Source organism: Seriola aureovittata, chromosome 6 (assembly GCF_021018895.1).
Source record: "Seriola aureovittata isolate HTS-2021-v1 ecotype China chromosome 6, ASM2101889v1, whole genome shotgun sequence".
Classification (NCBI taxonomy): Eukaryota; Metazoa; Chordata; class Actinopteri; order Carangiformes; family Carangidae; genus Seriola; species Seriola aureovittata.
Window position 1 is genome coordinate 7,659,600 of NC_079369.1, and position 9,960 is coordinate 7,669,559.

A 9,960-nucleotide genomic window follows, 5' to 3' on the forward strand; every position below is an offset into this window, starting at 1 on the left:
GAACCGGGTAATGCGGCTGAATTTATGGCGGCTACCTGGCTGATATCCCGCTTGTGTGTTATTGTTTTTTCAGTGTGATAAATGATCTGATGTGGGACACAACACCCACACAGCCATTAGTCCTGATCCCCTGATGTAATTCATGACACATGCAGCGAGGGAGGGAGAGGGTTTGGTTTGAAAGAAGTGATTTGGCATCTCTGCCCTACTGTAGGCCCCCGTAATCCCGTTTTGCCTTTGTCTGAGCGCGATAATTAAAAACCTCAGGCATGGAATTACCTTGTTTGGCAGCCTCGCAGTGACTTCGACCTGAGATTTACTTGCAATGGGCTATTTTAGGCTATCAAATTAGATTTGCCTAAGGCACAAATTGCCTGGATTTAGTTGCCAAACGTTGATTCAACATTTTTCACCTGATTGAGTATTTGACCTAAAACGGACAGTAAGGCGCACTTGCCTTCCGGGTATTTTAGTCTTTGCATGGGTTAGTTAACATACAGAATTATTATGGTCCTCGTTAAAAGCGCAGTCGGAGAGAAATGCCTGGAGTCATTTAAAAGAGCTTGCAAAAGTGGTCTAAGTATACAGTTCATTCATAGGCAGTGCGAGCGACCCACCGCTTTGTTACATATAAAGAATAATGATGCCCCACGAGACGCCATGCCGTGTGCAGGGAGATTAACGCTTTGTTCAGCAGAGTTGTACAATTTAAACATAACTCATGCTGCCTGCGTTAGTTTTTGTTGATTTAACATTATACATTTATAGCCTCTATACACATATATAGATAGGGATATATATATAGAGATTTTTCTATAGGCAGTGTTATTTCTCCATATATCAGCAGTACACCTTTTACAACCTGAGTGGTGATGATCACTGAAGAAAAAAAAGGTAGTGCATTATTGAAGCTTCTAGAGCTGTCCATGGTGCTGAAGCTGTTAAGTGCACCAATGGAGACTTGGAAAATGTATAAACTATATTCTATCACAAATAAATCCTCTTCAAACCAGTAATGAAAGTTGCACAGTTAAGTGTCACTAATCATTTTTTTTCCAAAAGGTTTTCTGAGTTTGTTTAGACCTGTCTCACCCACCACAATGAAACAATGCCATTTGCCATTAAGGAAACTTTGAAACACATATCTTCTATGAGCAAACATGAGACAAACACATTCTCCAAAACTTTTGCCTCCGTTGTCTCTGTAGAACAGTATGTTCTATAATTACTTGCCTGCTATTTTTGTACATGTCCAGCCCACATAGATTTATAAGTCTAAATAAAATTCTTGCAGTAATGAAACATTTGTCATACAAGAACATGCAAACAAAGAAGAAAGAACAGAAAATGTTCCCTTCCTCAAACAAGTTTACTCAAACAAGAAGTTCTTTTTCGGAATCTTTCGACCACACAAATTAATCAGAAATGATAGACATTTTACTAAAAAAAGTGTATCCCCTAAATCGCTATACATATGAACAACAGAACATTTTGTCTTCAATTTCATCTAAATCACAAAACAAAGCCTTTTCTCATTTGGGAGTCCTTAAAACTGCCTGTTTGTTCTATACCTCATGGTGATACACATGAACCTGACACAGTACACAAACATATTTTTACTATTTTGACTATATAACAATTAAAGAGAATTGCAGAGTGCAGCGAGAAGGACCCAGAATTTGATTCCTTATAATCACCATCACCATCAAGTCCAGATTTCCTCTTGACCTGGTCCATAGTACTGTAATTTACTGTATCCCATGCTGACCCTTTTGCTCACATTCTGACAAACTGTTTCTTGAAGTGCAGGTTGTGATGCTCCGGCTGGCTTTTTCTAGAGGTGAGGACCCAAAGCCAGGTATTAGTCCCGGCCCAGGGAACCACTAAAAGGCCAAAGAATGCAGAAATCTAGACTGAGACTTAGCTTATAAGTGTTATGTATTCAGGCACTTGTCCCCTGAGGGATTTAAAAAATGAGCAGCATCTTAAAGTGTATTATAAAAATAACTGCAAATAAAAGGGATCTTAAAACAGGTGTAATGTATTCTCTTCTTCTGGCCATAGTCAGCACTTGAAACGCTGCATTTTGTATGGTCTGCAGTTTATTCACAGCTTTGTTAGAGTGGAAAAAAGACCATTAGTTGAGCTTGGTAGAGTTAAAAGCATCCAAAAGATATTCAGTAACCATGACCATGCAAGAAATGCCTTAACTCAGTATTTCTTTCTACTTTTAAGATGATAAAAGACAGTTTAGGGACAATTGTAATAAAATTTTCAAAATTCAAAAACTATAACATAACTGGATTGCACAGTACAAAGTATGGTATACAGCTCATGAGTGTTTCTGTGCAAAGTGAGCTAACTCCCCATATAATGAGCCATTTAAGCAATTTTATTCAGACAGACAGACAGACAGACAGATAGAATAACCAACCGCACCGTAACATACAGTACAAAATCATACAGCAGATACAATATTTTCAAATATTTACATGAGACGTTACTTTAATTGCCTCTTTTTTTGAGATGCAACTTTAATGATCACTGCTGGGAAAAGATTTTAAAGATGCGACTCAACCCGTCTATGTTTTCAGACAATTCATTGATGACATAATTGCTGTGCAGTGGGGACAGTTGAAGCCCTCTTCCTGTTCAAAGCAGCACATTTGAGAGATACACTAAAGCTAATTTTGGCTGAGTACTTGAGACTGTCCTCAGCATTAAAGACTAGTTAAAGCCAGACAGACTTTGACACCAAAAGGACTCCACAGTACCATAAACCCTGAGCTCCATCATCAGATCTCTTCATACAGACCATCTTCATCATCAAAAGGCAACACCTTTTGATGATGATGATAGCTGTAATGACAAGGAAGACTACTGAGACAGTGCTTTCTTACTCTGTGCTTCTTTCTTATGCTTTACCTCTCTGCTTTTTCTGCTTCTCCACTTCCCAGAATGACCAGAAGGCAATCAAACTACAAACAAGAGAGTAAACATAGAAACCGCTTATATCGATCCCAGGGCTTTATAGCTGTGGGTAAATGTGTTTATCTTGTGGACCCACTACATTATACTTAGATTAAATACATATTTGATGTGGTAGCCGGAGCTACAAGCTATGTGCTCATTGGAAGCATCCTCTGGCTAGACTTTATTACATTTTGTTAATACCTTAATTAGGCAAAGCATGAGAGAAATTAATCCCTGGAGAACTGGCTTCTTAAAACACTGTCCAACCACCCCTGAAACCCAGTGGAATAATTAGGCAGAGCAGAGAAATGTGTTTGTCCCTGAGAGGATTTTGGAATAAAGTTTATTCCTGCCTCCTCATCTGAGACAGGGGCTTTTGTTTGTACAAAGACTCAGCTTTGAAGACATAACAATCATAAAGCCCATATCAACTTTAATGACAACAATGCAGCATTGCTCATCCCCAGAAAACCCACCGAAAATATCTCAAGTCCAGATACAGTAGGTGGCGGAGCATTTTCAATATATGTGAACATCATATGTCATCGAGACAAGGTGCAATCAAGCCAGTATTTCATTTAGGATGAACATAAGATGCTGTTTATTTGTTAGGTAAGTAAATAAATTAATTACTGCCTGCGTAGAGTGGAAATAAATGAAAATGTCAGCACACATACAGGCAGACCTCTGCTGTTCAAGCTTTATATTCACAATTGTTTTCCAACCTCAACCATCCAGTAGATGTTGATATATTCACTGTGTAAGTGAAACCTTTGACATTAATCACACAAGTCATTAGTATTCATCCTCTTGGGGACCATAAACAAAAGTGATCCATTGAGTGATCCATTAAATAGTTTCAGTAAGATAAATATGTCAAAATGTCAACATCATGGTGGTGCCAGAATAAAAGGCAGGGGAGCACCATAGTCTGATTCATCCTCTGGGGACCATGTATTTCTATAGAAAATGTAAAAGAAAATCCATTCATTGGTTGTTGAAATATTTCATTCTGGATCAAAATGGTGGGCCGACAGACATTTCCTGCCTCTCTACTTCTACTTCTACTTCCACACTTAAATTATGTTTTGAATGTGTGTGCGTGTTCATACTGGCAAGTATGGCAACATGCAGTGCATTATAAGTATTATTATAGTAAGACTCAAAAAGTTGAATGTGAAAAGCTGGGCACTTCTCATCCTCGACAGTCGCCATCATGGATACACAACGGAAGGCGGGGCAGAAATTTAGGTTGGTGCCAATCATGGTCAAATGTTGTGATCGTCATTTCTGGTAAGTGGACACCGGCAGTGTTTGATTTGAGACAACACCGTCCTGTCGAAATTCACACACTATCCCAGTGACTATACAGTGCACACAGTATACTACATTACAGTGCAATAATGGAAGTATGCAAATTGAGAGCAAATGTCATCCCTAGAGCCAGGGCACTAGTGTGGCTAAGAATCACAATTATGTTTATCCTCCAAAGATTTGTTGCATTGAGTTTAAAATTGTTCAGCAGAATACAATAACATTTGGTGCAGCCAACCTGGGCATTGTGCTGCTCCCAATTAGCCTGAAAAATCCTTGCATTTTCATAGTCACGGAGTTGGAGAACTTTTTAATAAGTTATATAACTACCCTGAAAAACTGATATTAGTCTTTAGAAGGGTAGGACAGAGCTCTACAGCAGCTACCTTTGTATAAAGCTGAAACTGATGCACATCCGAGGGGTGTTAAACAACCAAATAAATGGTGGTGGTGGTGGGGGGGGGGGTTATTGTATTTGAATGCAAGTGTGAGAACATGTTGGAGACAGTGTGAAAAGTCTTAAGTGAGTGGATTCCACATACTTCAATTCATTTACCATCAACAAGTTTATACATTTCAAGAAAAATATACAGACAAACACACACACACCCAGGCAACCTTGCACAGCTAACCATTAACTTATGATAGAATAAGCCCAAGGCCACATCACTATGTTTGTACTTGTGATTTTCTCTGGATGGTTTGTCTGCTGAGTACCAAACAAGGTCAATGAAACAAGCAATAAAACCAGCTGAGACTTAAACACAGAAAGAGAAATAGAGCATATGAACAGGAATAAACCCAATGCAGCAAGCTTGGTGAAAAATGTTGTAAGTCAAATAATAATAAATAATTATACTTCATTATAGGTCAATTAGTTTGTTCTTTATCCTGCAATACTACACCCCTAAATGCAGGTTTAATAAGTTTCACCTCTTGCACCTCATGCAGCATTTAAAACAAGGCTCATGTGCCAATAATTGCAGGTGTGCTTTTATTAAATTGGTTATATCAATTCCTTGGTGATCACTGAGCAACTCAGCAGAGGAAGGGAGTAAAGAAAAATGGAGCAAGGTTGATATTAGAAGCAGTCTATGTGTGTGTATGCGTGTCTGACAAATAGAGGGGTTATGTGTGTGTCATATGTGGGGGGGGTCACTGACTCTGCGCCTCACTGACCCAGAAACGACTGACACAAGCACTAAAACGCAATCAACAAACTGCACCCAGTCATTTGCCATCACTGAAAAGGACTGCCTGCAAGAAGAGTTAAATAACCTAATGGTAAAAATGAGAAAACAGGATGGGTGTCGGGAGAGAAGGATAGAAAGAGGGGAGGGGAGGCAGACACAGAGTGGGGTGATGCTGGTGTTTGAGACAGCAGCAGCGGGAGGGCTGTGAAGCACTGGGGAAAAAAGAAGAGTCAGCAGACCATAGAAGCTGTAAATGAGGGAGTAATGAAGCCGTGCAGGTGGGGGCAGGTGATCTATAATGAATGAAGCTCAGAGGGGGAGGAGACAAGGGGCTGTTAGCTTGTCTTTGCTTGGTCTATAATGAATAGAGGACCAATCACAGGATCTCTGACTGACCTGGCGCAGAGGCAGGGAGCAGAGAAGGTTTGTTTTGACGTTTTATGATTTTTTTCAGGCCGGGTACGAGAGTAATACAAAGCGGGGATGTGCTAAAATGGGTTAAAACAGTGAACGGTGGTGAAAACCTGAACTAATATCTAGTATTTTCCTACCAAAACCAGCCTACACTAATATGTGTTTGGCCCGAAACTACAACATCCATGGCAGGTATCAGACAAAAAAGGCAATCTTTGTTGTAAGGTATATTGTCAACGACTACCTATCTTCATCCATCATCAACTAGCTTACTGTTGTAGCAGTAACAAGCTATCATGTTTACATTATGATGGACACATGCTTTCAAGGCCACTGATGCTTATTAAGGTTATTAAGTTATTCATTCTATTTCCATTCTTCACAAACAGCCTCTAAATGAACTGGAGGCTTGTACGGAAGCTGATTGATGAACTTTTCACCCAACTCTACATGTATAATACAAAACATACATTTTATATTACCTGGAATTATAAGCAGGTACTGATCCTAATTCCCTGAACTTCATACTGACATTTGATGGATCACAGAAAAGCTCTTGGAGGTCCATATGAAATCAGAAACATTTTGACCAGTCCCCATGTCAATTAACTACAATTGTCATAGGGAACTGATCTAAACTGTGCCACTATGAGCGCTAATAACAGTCAGTGTGGGACTGCAGTGGAAGGTCTCTCATTTCCATCCAGTGGTGGCGGTCCTTGACGTTATATGTTTTATTGTGAAACTAGTCAAATATTGGCTAAAATGCAACCACAAGATGATCACAAGCAAAAGATACTGACCAACACAACACATTCTCACTTCTGGCATAGACTGAAAAGTTAAAAGACAAAAATTTAAATTGGCTTTGAGATTTGGTTGCAAGCTCCAACTGACAATGAGTTAAGAATGTGTTAGTCAAACTGTTTTTTACAAGAATCAAGATCAAGAATCAGTAGTAAAGTATCTTAAAGAGACACTCAACACTTTGCTGAAAGAAATAAAAATTAAAACGCCACCAATGATGGAGAGATGATGGAAATTTCATGTTTTGGCATATTTAGTCAGAAAGTCGAAGTGCCAGATCTGTTCTCATGGCACTCAGACAGTAACACATATCTTTTCGAGGGCATTACTTTGGAACCACCTCTTGGCTGCGTTTCTACCGACAGATCTTCTCCAATTGTAATGACAGTTCAGACAGATAGAACGAGTGATCAAAGAAAATCACACCCTGTGCATAAATAACTGCAATATAATCAGTTGTGTTGTGCTGGAAATATTAGGGATCGACCGATTATCGGCCGGGCCGATTATCGCCGCCGATATTCAGCATTTTGACGCATATCGGCATCGGCCTTTTTTAAAATTCGACAGCCGATAAGAGATCAATTTAAAACTGGGTTATTTTGGCTCTGATGCAGCCGCGCCTCTCTGTCTGCTGTCACTACTCTGTCGCCAGCATTGTCCCACCCACAGCACCATCTGATTGGTTACAAGCAGAGCCACGGTAACAGCCAATCAGCAGTGTAAGCGGTGCATGAACAGTCCTTACACACACGGTGGAGAAGGTCCGGAGAGCAAATACTTGTTTTGAAGGTAAGTTAAGGCAGCAGAGTTTCCCGAAATTGTAATAAAAATCCCAGTCCTCTACAACTGACAACTACTAGTAAGATTACTGTGAGCCCATTAACGTTATATAAACATAAGCGGCAGCTCTGCTGCTCGCAGTCCCTCCAGACGTGCCTGTTAATCACTTGAAACAAGGTTGCTGATAATATCGATATGTCCGGTTTTATTGCAGGGAAGCCCGTCGAGGTGAAGGCTGGTTAGCTTTTAGCGTAACGTTAACCCATCGGTCCGCGGCTCTAGATGCTCAGCAGACTGTAGCAATGGGGAGAATGTCTGTTATGGTAGAGAATAGTGTGTGTTTGTGTGGAAGTCACATGAGAAACTCTACAACTCACGACTACTAACGTTACTGTGAGGCCCAAGACGTTGGCGGCAGCTGTCTGTTCCTACGATAAACACTGATTATTAAAGTGAAGATGCTTTAGGCTATTTAGTGTTTAATCCCTTGAAACAAGGTTACTGATAACATTGATACTGAAATAGTTATAAAAGTAAGAAGTGTGTGTGAGAAAGAGAGACACAGAGAGAGAGAGAGATTGCAGGGAAGCACGTTGAGGGGATGGCTAGTGAATAGTGTGTGTGTGTTTGTGTTTGTGTTTGTGTTTGTGTAAGCCACATGAGAAGCTGCAGAAACTGACAGCAAGTACCGTCTGTCTGAGAGAAAACTGTAGGGCAATAATGGCTGTTTAACTACCAAGTACTTTACCTTTTTCTGTGTTGATTGAGAGATCCCAAGCAGCAGAAAATGACATATTGTTAGATGAAGTGTGTCCTGAAGCTGTCTTTGATAGTTTCTTGTAGAGAGGAGCAGGATATTGCTGTTCAAGACTTAAGACATAATGTAACTGCATCATAAAGCCTACATGAACTGCATTCTTCAAACTGCAAACTTCAGGGAACTATTTATTTATTTATTTAAATTTTCAGTTAACTTTATAAGAGATACTGCTGACCCTGGGAACTCCTTGCACTTTTTGTTTTTGTTTGAACTTAAAACAAAGATAAGTGAAAGATTAACATTTCAGTTATATTGAAATTTTGGAAAACTTTATTTACTGTAGAAAACTTTAGTGAGCTATTTATTTGTTTAAGTTTTCATTTAACTTTATAAGACATGCTGCTGAGCCTGGGAGTTCCCTGCATTTTTTGTTAGAATTTTAAAACAAAGATATCTATTGTCTAAGAAAAAAAAAACTTTAACATGTTGCAAATCTGAAAAGCTGTTAAATAAACATATGATTAAAGGCATTTGAACAAAGTTAAGTGGAATTTTTCCATTATTCAAAATTTTCACGCCAATATTTTCCCTTTTATTGCAAATAAATATCGGCTCCAAATATCGGTTATCGGCCTCCTTGACTACTAATAATCGGTATCGGTATCGGCCCTGAAAAAACCATATCGGTCGATCTCTAGGAAATATACTCTATTGTATGTGTCAATGGGAGAGAAACTGAGACAACAATGTGCAAACTTTCTTCTTATTTCATTTCACTGTGGGCAAAGTTGATATATCATCTGCCCTCATCAAAGTTCATCATGTCAGATGTTCTACAATATATCAAAGGGTTTCTAAAATATCCAGTCCACTCTGGCTATCAGTGAGAGATTTCATAACTGATGCACCTCTGCTCATTGCTGCAGACACAGTTTCAAACAACAGCTGTGGGCAGGGAGACAATGTCATGATCAAAGACTGTATTTTGGAGCCTGGTTGTATTACAAATGAAAGCAGGAGAAGTTTAGCTTCTACAGCACTGTCAGCACTGACACCGGAGACCCTTTCCTCTCCTGAGAACAAAATATCCTTAGTCTGTTTCATTGCTCTGCACCTCCACAGCCTATGCTATCATCTTCTGCTTAAAAGCTGCCTTGTCACCCAAACTGCCACCCAAAAAAAAGGGAGTGGGACCTCCTCACCCCCCCAGGATTTCACACAGCCTTGAAATGCACATGTACTGACTGTTACAATAAACCGTAAAGAGGACAGTTCAGTGAAAAAGCCAGCTGTAAATGTGTCTGTCACGGTCCAGAGGGCCAGGAGCTGGATGTTGGCCAATCTCCTCAGCTATGAATCCAGGAAAGTTTGGTGATAAGAAAGTGGCAAGACGAGACTCCAGTCTAACAGTCTTCTTACAGAATACCAATATCAAATCTTATTTGCATGAATATAGCCTGTTGCCAAAAATTAGATCTTCTAACTTTTTAGGATTTAATATATTTATGATCAGTAGGCATTTTCTGGCATTTGGCTGTGCAAACTGTTTCTCAAAGGGATTAGAAGGTAACAGCTGCTGTTAGGGAAATCAGCTCACAAGAAGCACACCATTGTTTTTGCATATTTTAGCCAATTAACTTAAAATTGCACATTTCTATTAATGCCACATAAAATTGCCATTCTCAAAGTATTGTTACAGTAAATCTTTAAAACTGC